At 36.8% G+C, this 13061-nt stretch overlaps 1 pseudogene across 1 annotated transcript; it reads left to right on the forward strand.

Annotated features, from left to right (window-relative positions):
* The first annotated feature begins 517 nt into the window (after positions 1-517).
* On the forward strand, positions 518-3492 carry LOC309857496 (patched domain-containing protein 3 pseudogene; annotated as a pseudogene). The gene is made up of 2 exons: positions 518-527; positions 1985-3492. The product of its transcript is annotated as a patched domain-containing protein 3 pseudogene (transcript).
* The last annotated feature ends 9569 nt before the right edge of the window (positions 3493-13061 follow it).

Genomic DNA, 13061 nt, shown 5'->3' on the forward strand with positions numbered 1-13061 from the left:
GTGGGTCTGTCCCCCACACTCACTATAAATTCCCCAAATTATACTATATTTTTCTCCCACTGTCCTGTTGTCCTTGTGGGTGTTCCTATCCCTGCTGCTTTCATTCACTTTAGCAGGCGATCACTAGTTTCTTCCTCCAACGTTATAACAGCATGTTTCTTTTCTTTTATTTTTCTTGTGCATGGAAAGGCTGAACTTGACAACTAGTTTCTCTTGATTTTAACTCAGCTTCCCACTGGAAGGAGGTGGTCTCTAGTGTTCTGGGTGTCTCAGCTTTCTGCCAAAATCCAGCCACCAGCTGGGATCCCACAGCCCTCACTCTCTCCACAGCTTCAATAAGCCATGTGACATCATGGCAGGGGAAGGTGGTTCTTGGCAAGCAGAATCATTACCTCACTCCTTTTGGGGCTGCAGGCTTATTGTCTGTATTTTGACATGTGGAAAATTGCCTAACACCTAACATGAGAAATGGACTTGGGAAGGAGCTTGGGGCTGGAGAGAGAGGTTTGAGAGTGACATGCCCCCAGGTAGGTAAAAACTCAGAGCAGCTAAGATAGTCCACTTGTCCTTAGTACTTCTGATTCTTCCCTTTTGTCCAGCTGAGTACAACTGAAATCCTCAAAGCCACTAGCCATGGGATGTCAGGATGCATTTGTGACATTCTGTGTAGCCTTGTGTTCATTTAGATCCTTCTGCCTGCTTGATCATACCCAGAGAACATCTGAATTAGAGGCAAAGTTGCAATTCCTAGTACCCTCCTGTAGAGAAGATACCCCCAAATTAGAGATCAGCATTTTATTCCACTTTGTGTATTTCCTTGTTTATTTTATTTTTTTTTCTATCCTTGTTTATTTTATTGAGTTTGTATCAATATACATGGGTGAAAGTAGTGTCAACTCTAGCAGAAAGCTTGAGGCAGGTGAAACTTACCTGCAAATGCTCTTGCTGTCCTCACTCTATACCCTTTCTTCTTTCTAGTCCTCCTTTGCAAGTTTTCAGTGGTGATTTCAAAGTCCTCAAATGTTCTGTCCTCTCTATTCCATCAAGAAACATCCTTATGGAAAAGAATTACCTAGTAGATATTAATATGCAAGGGATCCTTTTTTTTTTTTTAAGATTTTATTTATTTTGACAGAGATCACAAGTAGGCAGAGAGGCAGGCAGAGAGAGAGAGGAGGAAGCAGGCTCCCTCCTGAGCAGACAGCCCAATGCGGGTCTCGATCCCAGGACCCTGGGATCATGACCTGAGCCAAAGGCAGAGGCTTTAACCCACTGAGCCACCCAGGCGCCTCATGCAAGGGATTCTTGAAATTTACTTTGGTGCATGTGTCTGATATCAAGAGTACTTGCATTTTAATAATAATGCCTTAACCTGGGAAAGTTTAAGTTATAACATTCTGGGTATCAAAAACAGGCTTGGAGGAAAACGATGTGTGTGTGTACGTGTGTGTGTGTGTGTGTGTGTGTGTGTACTATGTGGTGCCTCTCAAATTCTACCACATCGATACTTAGATGCTAACTGTAGAACAGATAAGTCCAGCTTATATTTTAAGCAACAGAATGTTGGCTCGATGTTTCTGTACATTTGTGTACAATGGTTTATAAGGGAAAATGGTCTCTCAGATAATCCAGTGGAATCAAAGATAGCATTGCTAATTCTGCTTCAGCTAACATCCACAACAGGTTTCCTGACTCATCGTTAAAACGCCCTGCACGAAGACTAGGAACAGAGTATCCGGTCTATCTCATGCTATGTACAAATAATAGGAGGACATACAAAGCCCAGAGTTGTTACAGAGGAAGGGCTGAATTCTGGTGTGGCTTCAGAGGCAACCAAAGGAGGCAACAGAGAACAGAGTATCAAAGCACAGATTGGGCAAGATAAATCAGACCTTAAGAGATGGACAAAGAAGATGGTTTGAGTTTATGCATTTAATTTTTAATGGATATTAATATGTATGAAGATGGCTTTTTTTTTTAACAGGTGTCGGGGTTGATGATATGTTCATAATGATTTCTGCCTGGCAGAAGACCAGCCTCATGGATAACATAAAACAGCGTCTGTCCAGTGTCTATTCCAAAGTGGCAGTGTCGATTACAATTACCACCATCACCAACGTCCTGGCCTTCTATACAGGGATTATGACCTCTTTCAGGTCCGTACAGTACTTTTGCATCTATACAGGAACAACCCTGCTCTTTTGTTATTTCTATAATATCACCTGTTTTGGGGCCTTTCTGGCCCTAGATGGTAAAAGAGAAAGAGTCTGTCTACACTGGTGGAAAAAGCCAGAAACTCCTGATCAAAAATGTTCCTCATTGAAAAGATCCTGCTGTCTTCCATGTGATTCTCTCCCGGAAGAAGAAGAAACTGATGTTCATCCAATGGATGTGTTCTTTCGAGACTATTTTGGCCCTTTTCTCACAAGAACTGAGTCCAAATTTTTTGTAGTGCTTTTATACATTTTATACATCATAAGTAGCATTTATGGGTGTTTCCAAGTGCAGAAATGTTTAGACCTTCGAAATTTGGCAAGTGATGATTCCTACATCACACCATATTTTAATGTAGAAGAAGAATATTTTTCAGATTATGGTCCCAGAGTTATGGTTATTGTTCCAGAAACTCTTAACTACTGGGATGAAGGTGTTAGGCCAAAACTGGAAATATGTCTGTCAGATTTGGAAAACAGTGACCATGTAGATAAAAGTCTTACAGAGTTTTGGTTACGAGAGTATGTGCAATATATGGAAAAGAGCCACTAAGATGTAAATGATAAGGACAATTTTATGAATAATTTGCCCAATTTTTAAACATATTTTCCACTTTTTATGTATGATATTAACATTTCATCATCACATGAAATCATTTCTTCCCGGGGCTTCATTCAGACCGTGGGTGTATCTTCTTCAATCAATAAGAAGACGATGTTATCCTAGTTACGAAGCAAAGCTGAAAAGTGCGAAATTCCCCTAATGGTGTATAACCAGGCATTCATATATTTTGATCAGTATACTGCAATATTAGAAAATACTGTTCGAAATGTCATTGTTGCATCAACCGCTATGTTCATTGTTTCCTTATTGTTAATTCCTCACCCACTGTGTTCCCTGTGGGTAACTTTTGCTATTGCTTCTGCGATTGTGGGAGTAACGGGTTTCGTGGCATTCTGGAATGTCAATCTTGATTCCATATACATGATTAATCTTGTCATTTGTATAGGGTTTTCTTTCGATTTTTCTGCACCCATTTCTTATGCATTTGTTTCCAGTTCTAAGCCCTCAGTAAACCAAAAAACAATTGAGGCGTTGTATCTGCTAGGCTATCCAGTGTTACAAAGTGCACTTTCAACAGTAATAGGGGTGTGTGTTTTATCTGCAGCTAAAGCATACATCTTCAGGACATTTTTTAAGATTATGTTTCTTGTTATGGTATTTGGGGCTGCTCACGGCCTAATTGTTATTCCAGTATTCTTAACCTTTTTTTTGAAGGTTTGTTTGAATATCTGCTAACAAATCAAAGACCAATTTTAGAATTCCTGATTGCCAGAATCCAATCTGATAAAAACACACTATCAGAAATAGTCAATAAACTTAAAACAAAGGCATGTTTCCTTGGCTTGGAAATCCTGTTTAAAGATGTTATTTTAAATATTCTGAGAAAAATTAATTAGTCTTACATTAAAATATCTTTACAAAATTAGGAAGTGTTGTCATCTTTATTATAGTCTATACAATCAAGCATAAGATATGACTTTCTAATTATATTTTCCTTTTGTTTCACTGATAGAAGTTTATGCCTGGAATTCAAATATTTTATACGTTATAATATAAATGGAATATTATTTTCATTGTACCTCCTCTATCATTATTATGTAAAAGTACAACTTATTTTATTATTTATTCTCCCAGTCTGGGGCTTTGTATGCATTTTCTTAATGGTATATTTTGATAAACTGAAATTTTTAAAGTTTTGAAATCCAATTTATTATTTTTAAATGACCAGTGTTTTCTGTGTCCTAAGAAGTCTTTGTCTATTCCAAGATGACAAAAAAATCCACCTATGATATCTTCTCAAAGCTCATAGTTTTAATTTTACATTGAAGTCTGTGATCCATAAATCTTTTGTTGAGAAGTGTGGGTAGAAGTTCATTATCTTCCCATAATAGTTATCATCCAGTTTTCCAGCATCATTAGTAAAAAGTCTATATTTTCAGCATAGGATTAATTTGGCACCTCTGTCAAAGAATCAGCTGACATTTTATGTGTGGTTCTATTTCTGTGCATCGATCTGTCTGTCTATCCTAAAGCCAATACCACAGTGCCTTGATTATTAAACCTTTATATTAAACATGAAATTAGGTTGTATAATGTGTCCAACATTTTTTTTCTTTTCCAAATTATTTTGGCTATTCTTGGTTCTTAGCACTTAGATAGAATAGAATCACTTGTCAATTTATCAGAAAGCTTTCTGTGTTCATGACCCAGTTATAGTGAATATACACTTTAATTTGGGGAAAATAGGTATATTAGCCATTTGGAATCTTATAATCTATGAACATGGTTTATCTCTCCATTTATTTGTGTCTTCTTTAATTTTCCTCAGGACTACCTTATAGATTTAGGTAGATTTACTTCCAAGTATTTTCATCTTTAGGCTTGTATATAAATTTAAATTCTTTTTCCATTTTCTTTTTACTACTATATAAAAATACAGCTGACTTAGGTATACCTAAGTTATATTGTGTAACATTGTTAGGTTCATTTATTAGTTCTTGTTGACCCTTGTAATTTCTTTAGCAGTTTTTATCTGTGCAATTATGTAAAGGACATATAAAGGCCATTTTATTTCTTCCCATATAGTCTTTCTCTCTTACTTGACTAATTGCACTGGCTTAAAACATCCAGTAAAATGTGGGAAAACACACTAAAGGCATATCTCATTGCCATGTTCCCAACTCTGAAATGTTCAATATTTCATTACTAAATATGATAGCTACCTGGAGGTATGTCATAGCTGTTTCTATCAGATTGGGGAAGTTCCCTTTAACTTCCAGAGTGCTGAGATGTTTTACCCTGGATGCATATTGAATTCTGTCAAATAATTTTTGTCCATCTATTTAGATGATTATTTTTCTTTTTTTTTTTTTTTGGTAAAGATTTTATTTATTTATTTGACAGACAGGGATCACAAGTAGGCAGAAAGGCAGACAGACAGAGAGAGAAGAGGAAGCAGGCTCCCTGCTGAGCAGAGAGCCCAATGTGGGACTCGATACCAGGACCCTGAGATTATGACCTGAGCCTAAGGCAGCGGCTTAAGTGTATTCATCAACCTTGCATTCCTAAGATGACTCACATTAGGTCATGGCATATTAGTGTTACCATATATTACTGTCTTTGTTTTGTCATTTTTTCAATGATATTTGTTCCTGTGATCATGAGGGATATTGGTCTGCCTTTTCCTTTTCTCATGTCTTCTTCAGGTTTTGATAGCAGGGTTATGCTTCCCTCAGGAAATGAGCTGGTAAATATTCCTCTTCTATTTTTTGAAATATATGATGTATGGTTGATACAATTTCTTACTTAAATGTTTAGTAGAATTCACCAGTGAAGTCAACTGGGCATAGAGCTTTTCTGGAAAGTTTTTTTCTTTTTTAAGATTTTATTTATTTATTTGATACAGAGAGTGATCACAAGTAGACAGAGAGGCAGGCAGAGAGAGAGGGGCAAGCAGGCTCCCTGCTGAGCAGAGAGCCCAATGTGGGGCTCGATCCCAGGACCGTGGGATCATGACCCGAGCCGAAGGCAGAGGCTTTAACCCACTGAGCCAGCCAGGCGCCCCTGGGAAGTTTTTTTTAAATTTAAAATTCACTTTATTTAACAAATATAAGGACATTCAGATGTTTCGTTTGGTATGTTTTAATTATCCCTTTTAGCTAAATGGACAATGGATAATTTTCTTATTATCATTTTAATGTCTCTAGCGATGTCCCCTGTGCAATTCTTGATATTGGTAATTTGTATTATATCCATTTTATTTCTTGATCAAGGAATTATCAATTTTATTACATCTTTCTAAGAACCAACTGTTGACTTTATTGATTTCTCCTTTTATTTCTCTATTTGCTGCTTCACTGCCTTCTACTCTTTGTTCCTTCTTGTTTTCTACTTTGAGTTTAATTTTCTCCTCATTTTCCAGCTCTTTAAGGTAGTAGCTTGATTTTAAACCTTTATTCTTCAAAGAAAGCATTTAATGCTATATATAACCTTCTTACTACTGTTTTAACTGTATCCACAAATTTTTATACAATGGGTGTTCCTTAACACTCCTTTAAAAATAAGTTCCCATTTCTCTTGTGATTTCTTCTTTGATCATGGACCAAATGATCATGCCTTTGCTTTCTCTTCATTTTTTTTTAAAAATAATACTTTAACAAGATTTAGAACTCTGGGTTGAGAGGGTTTTTTCAGCACTTAAAAAATGTCATCGCATTGTCTACTTGATTAGAATCCAGTTTCCAATGTTATACTATTCTTCTCTATGGAATATGTGTTTTTTTTTTTCAATAGCTGCTTTTAATATTTTTCTTTGTCACTTGTTTTTAGCAATTTGACTATGATGTGGTGGTGTGGTGTTATTTTCTATTCAACTTTCTTTGGGTATCTTGAGCTTTTAGGACCTGTAGCTTGATATTTTCTGTCATATTTAGAAATATTTTAGCCTTTATTTCTTGAAATATTTTTCTGCAACATTGTCTCTATCCTCTCTTTCTGGGACTCTAATTACAAATATGTTAGTTATTTTTAGTTGGTGCATAATATTATAATATTCTTCAAGTTTGCATTTAGTCATTAATAAATTTGAATTTGTTGACACCTTCAATAGATTCTTCTCTTTAACCCATATTTTATTGAAAAAACAGTCTTTCTACATATGGTGAGATTCCTCAGGAATATTCTCAGGAATATTCCTCAGGAATAGTCTACTCTGTGAAGGTTATTAATAATGCTTTTGTGTATGGAAATATTTAAATAATTCAGTCAATATATGTTCATCTACTGTCTATTTTTAGTTTATTGATATTATCATTCTTAGAAAATATTTTATAACACAAAATTCATCAAATAAATTTTCAATATCTCTGATTATCTTCAATATTTGGCCAACAATTTCGGGTGTTGCAAAATAATAGGTCTTTCATTACAGAATGTAAATTTATTCCCCAAAAGGAAGCTCATCAAAAAATTCTTCTCCCAAGTTAAGAAATTACAAAACACAATTATAAAATTGCAAAATTAAATTAGATACATTGTTTGAGCTCTCCTTGTTTGATTTGTTCATTTCCTTCCTGGCTTTTGTAGTGATGAATTCAATGGCTTCTTACTCACACACTTTGTTTTGAATAATTCCAATTTGCTAAACACTTCAAAGCTCTATGTTTCTTTGGTCTTCCCTTCATTGAACACTTGATTAAAGACTACAACTGATTTTGAACAAATTGCAACAAGAACAAATAGAGGACTCATTCACAAACTAGTCCAATACCATTGTAGTGCACTAGATTGATTTTCAAAGTAGTTTTTCAAAGAGTCAAGCATTTGTCAAATCTGGCTGATGTTGGACAGTTTTTTTTTTAATATAATTTTTTATTTTTTATAAACATATATTTTTATCCCCAGTAGTACAGGTCTGTGAATCACCAGGTTTACACACTTCACAGCACGCACCAAAGCACATACCCTCCCCAATGTCCATAATCCCACCCCCTTCTCCCAAACCCCCTCCTCCCAGCAACCCTCAGTTTGTTTTGTGAGATTAAGAGTCACTTACGGTTTGTCTCCCTCCCAATCCCATCTTCTTTCATTGATTCTTCTCGTACCCACTTAAGCCCCCATGTTGCAACACCACTTCCTCATATCAGGGAGATCATATGATAGTTGTCTTTCTCCGCCTGACTTATTTCGCTAAGCATGATACGCTCTAGTTCCATCCATGTTGTCGCAAATGGCAAGATTTCATTTCTTTTGATGGCTGCATAGTATTCCATTGTGTATATATACCACATCTTTTTGATCCATTCATCTGTTGATGGACATCTAGGTTCTTTCCATAGTTTGGCTATTGTGGACATTGCTGCTATAAACATTCGAGTACACGTGCCCCTTTGGATCACTACGTTTGTATCTTTAGGGTAAATACCCAATAGTGCAATTGCTGGGTCATAGGGCAGTTCTATTTTCAACATTTTGAGGAACCTCCATGCTGTTTTCCAGAGAGGTTGCACCAGCTTGCATTCCCACCAACAGTGTAGGAGTGTTCCCCTTTCTCCGCATCCTCGCCAGCATCTGTCATTTCCTGACTTGTTGATTTTAGCCATTCTGATTGGTGTGAGGTGATATCGCATTGTGGTTTTGATTTGTATTTCCCTGATGCCAAGTGATATGGAGCACTTTTTCATGTGTCTGTTGGCCATCTGGATGTCTTCTTTGCAGAAATGTCTGTTCATGTCCTCTGCCCATTTCTTGATTGGATTATTTGTTCTTTGGGTGTTGAGTTTGCTAAGTTCTTTATAGATTCTGGACACTAGTCCTTTATCTGATATGTCGTTTGCAAATATCTTCTCCCATTCTGTCAGTTGTCTTTTGATTTTGTTAACTGTTTCCTTTGCTGTGCAAAAGCTTTTGATCTTGATGAAATCCCAATAGTTCATTTTTTCCCTTGCTTCCCTTGCCTTTTGTGTTGTTCCTAGGAAGATGTTGCTGCAGCTGAGGTCGAAGAGGTTGCTGCCTGTGTTCTCGTCAAGGATTTTGATGGATTCCTTTCTCACATTGAGGTCCTTCATCCATTTTGAGTCTATTTTTGTGTGTGGTGTAAGGAAATGGTCCAATTTCATTTTTCTGCATGTGGCTGTCCAATTTTCCCAGCACCATTTATTGAAGAGGCTGTCTTTTTTCCATTGGACATTCTTTCCTGCTTTGTCGAAGATGAGTTGACCATAGAGTTGAGAGTTTATTTCTGGGCTCTCTATTCTGTTCCATTGATCTATGGGTCTGTTTTTGTGCCAGTACCATGCTGTCTTGATAATGACAGCTTTGTAATAGAGCTTGAAGTCCGGGATTGTAATGCCACCAATGTTGGCTTTCTTTTTCAATATCCCTTTAGCTATTTGAGCTCTTTTCTGGTTCCATGTAAATTTTAGAATTATTTGTTCCATTTCTTTGAAAAAGATGGATGGTACTTTGATAGGAATTGCATTAAATGTGTAGATTGCTTTAGGTAGCATAGACATTTTCACAATATTTATTCTTCCAATCCAGGAGCATGGAACATTTTTCCATTTCTTTGTGTCTTCCTCAATTTCTTTCATGAGTACTTTATAGTTTTCTGAGTATAGATTCTGTGTCTCTTTGGTTAGGTTTATTCCTAGGTATCTTATGGTTTTGGGTGCAATTGTAAATGGGATTGACTCCTTAATTTCCCTTTCTTCTGTCTTGCTCTTGGTGTAGAGAAATGCAACTGATTTCTGTGCATTGATTTTATATCCTGACACTTTACTGAATTCCTGTATAAGTTCTAGCAGTTTTGGAGTGGAGTCTTTTGGGTTTTCCAGATATAGTATCATATCATTTGCGAAGAGTGATAATTTGACTTCTTCTTTGCGAGGCCAGCATCACCTTGATCCCAAAACCAGACAAGGATCCCACCAAGAAAGAGAGCTATAGACCAATATCCTTGATGAACACAGATGCGAAAGTACTCAACAAAATACTAGCCAATAGGATTCAACAGTACATTAAAAAGATTATTCACCATGACCAAGTGGGATTTATTCCAGGGCTGCAAGGTTGGTTCAACATCCGCAAAACAGTCAATGTGATACAACACATCAATAAAAGTAAGAATAAGAACCATATGGTACTCTCAATAGATGCTGAAAAAGAATTTGACAAAGTACAGCATCCCTTCCTGATCAAAACTCTTCAAAGTGTAGGGATAGAGGGCACATACCTCAATATCATCAAAGCCATCTATGAAAAACCCACCGCAAATATCATTCTCAATGGAGAAAAACTGAAAGCTTTTCCGCTAAGGTCAGGAACACGGCAGGGATGTCCATTATCACCACTGCTATTCAACATAGTACTAGAGGTCCTAGCCTCAGCAATCAGACAACAAAAGGAAATTAAAGGCATCCAAATCGGCAATGATGTTGGACAGTTAAGAAAACAATGTACATATTGTCATGTTTGAATATTTTTAAATTCAATGTCTGCTTTATCAGCAAATATTTATTGTTCACTTATTTCAGGTATTTTATTAGCTTATCTTGTTCCTTCTGCATGTATTCCTCAGATGTAATCTTTGATTATCTATTCATATTTACAAACGAAGCCTATTTTGCTTAGTATGGGTTATTATTAAGTTTTCTATGTGATTGTTAATTCTATTTCCAGCAGCCAAAACTAGTTTTCCACTACTGTTCTGGTATACCACCTAATTTAAATTAAATTTTAATGTCTTATTTTAAATGAAGTATTATTATTATTAATAGTTGAATTAAAATAAGACTGGATTGGTTTGATATACTTCTGTTTTTTACTTTCAGATTCTTCCTGGTCTAGTGATGTTGATGACACACGTGCACTGAATAGAATTCTCACTTTAACATGTGGTTAACTCTGAAAGTCACCCATGATAAATCACCTCGTTAGTTGTTATGCAACTAACACTTCCCTTCCACTGACTGTTGGCAGAGTACTCACTGAATAAAATGAAGTGTGCTCAGACACGAGTGGTTAGGGACAGCTATCTCTTCACGGGATACTTTATTGGTAAAGCTGTACTAGCCACTTTAATAATATGGCCCAACATTTTAGTGGCTTATCCCAATGGAACAATGTTTCTCACTCATATAATAATCACAGTAGATTTTCCTAGTTAGTGAGTAGCTATCTTGCTATCTTGACCATGGTAGTTCAGGGACCCAAATTTCTGCCAATGTACAGTGCCACAATTTAAATGGGTTCCTCTGTTGCCTCAGTCTAGATGGCAGAACAGAGAACTTCTTAAAGGTCTTGGCCTATAGGTGATACACATCACTTCTGCTTAAATTCTGTACTTATTACAGGCCACATGGCTACACATGTAGGCCAAAGGGACTAGAATATGTAGTCCTTGAGTGGGCACCCATATTTCAATTGCCATTCCATATTATGGAAAGACGGCACAATTTTTGCTTAACAGCAAGCACTCAATGTCATTGATTCTTAACCTCTTACACTACACTAAAATAAATTCCAGATGGTTATTTAAATTTTTTATGTAGTAGCTAATTACAATCACAAAGTCTGTCTATTATGACACAAAATCTAGAACTCATAAAAGCAAAGTGTTAGTTAATTCACCTACAAACATGTGCCATGGTCACCAACAGAGGTGGCAGGGGTGGGTGGGTGGAGGGAAGAAGTTTTGACTCAAAATACAGGTAAAAGTGATCCTTTCTTTAATATATGAGTGGTTCTCATAAATCAAGAAGAAAATCCCAACAGTCCAAAAGGTAAACCAGAAAACGTTTGAGAGCTCACCCAAAGAGGAAATATGATTCTAAGCAATAATATAAAAATAAAACCAAAATACATACCAATGACACAAATCAAATGATTTACTGACATTCTGGTATAGGCTATGTCAAAACAAAACCTCATATACTGCTTTTGAGGGTATAAATTGATAAACTCTAAGCATATTGGTTTATCAATAGCTCTAGAAATTTGAAAGGGGATATCCTCTGGCCCAGTAAATCTACTTCTAGAAAATTATCTCACAGATATGGATCTTGTGTTCTGAATAAAAGACATTTATTCACTTAGCATTATTTACAACAATGCTCTTTATAACAGTCCCTGATTACAACAGAAAAGACTCTTAACAACCCACAGATCAATAGGGTTATGACAAATTTATATTTCACTCATAGACTTGAAGATTAGAGAATAGTTCTAAAGAATAAAATATCCATATGCACAGACATGTTAAGATCCTTTGATGTATTATGAAAAATGAAATTTTCATACACAAATAGTATATAACATTTATGAAAAACATACACTTACATGTATTTTGAAATGTGCAGATGCATAAAAAATGGTTTGTTAGGATGAACACCCATTTTTCATTTTATGTAATTCTAACTTTTTGCAAGGAGAATGTATGCACCAATTACTTTTGTGATTAGGGAATGAAAATAACTAAATTACGTGTACAGGTTTACAAAAGCCTTAACTAAGAATTATGCTGCTGGATAATCCCCCGAAAGGTAAAAACTGCCAGTTGGAATTTATTTGTATGTGGGTGTGTGTGTGTATTTGTGTCTGTGAACAAGCCAAATTCCCCCTATAAACTGTGAGTCCTGTAGAACCTGTACACATTTTATGCACCTTTAAGAAGTGTTTCTTGTATTAACTTAGCTTCTGAGAGGACAGACACACCACAAACCAGTTTTGCTCAAACTGGTTGCTCCCCACAGTAGGAAGATCCCAGGATCTGGGTGCGAGCCGCAGGAGCTCAAACTGACTCTCTTAGAATTTCTCCAGAAAACTGTGGGATAGGGTGGAGACGGGCGCTCTGTCCAGTAGCTGCGTCTCACCTGCGGTCAGGTTTGAGGACATCCTTACCTTCCCAGAAATGAGCCTCAGTCCCTCGAAGGCTGTTCCTGAGCAGAGTCTGATCATTACCCAGGACCTGGCCTGGAACTGAGAGTCAGTCTGGAACCAGAAGCCAAACTGCAGCCATAAGCAGAGAAGGAAGGGGGCCAGGACTTCTTGTCAACCTGAGAGGGGTTGTCAGCAGTCATCAGTGGGCACTGGGGTCACAGTGGCTAGGATCCTCAAGGGAAGTGTCAGAGCAGCTCTAGAAGAAAGTGTAGTGCAGGGGTCAGGGGCCAGATCCAAGCCAAACATCCAGTCAGACATCTTTGGGGGCCCTAAACTAAGTGGAGACTGGCATTGGGAGGTTTTTGGAAGTGTTCTTGGTGTCAGAGCACAAGCTGATCGCAAGCCAA

The sequence above is a fragment of the Mustela nivalis genome (genome assembly GCF_964662115.1).
Source record: "Mustela nivalis genome assembly, contig: HAP1_SCAFFOLD_781, whole genome shotgun sequence".
NCBI classification, from domain to species: domain Eukaryota; kingdom Metazoa; phylum Chordata; class Mammalia; order Carnivora; family Mustelidae; genus Mustela; species Mustela nivalis.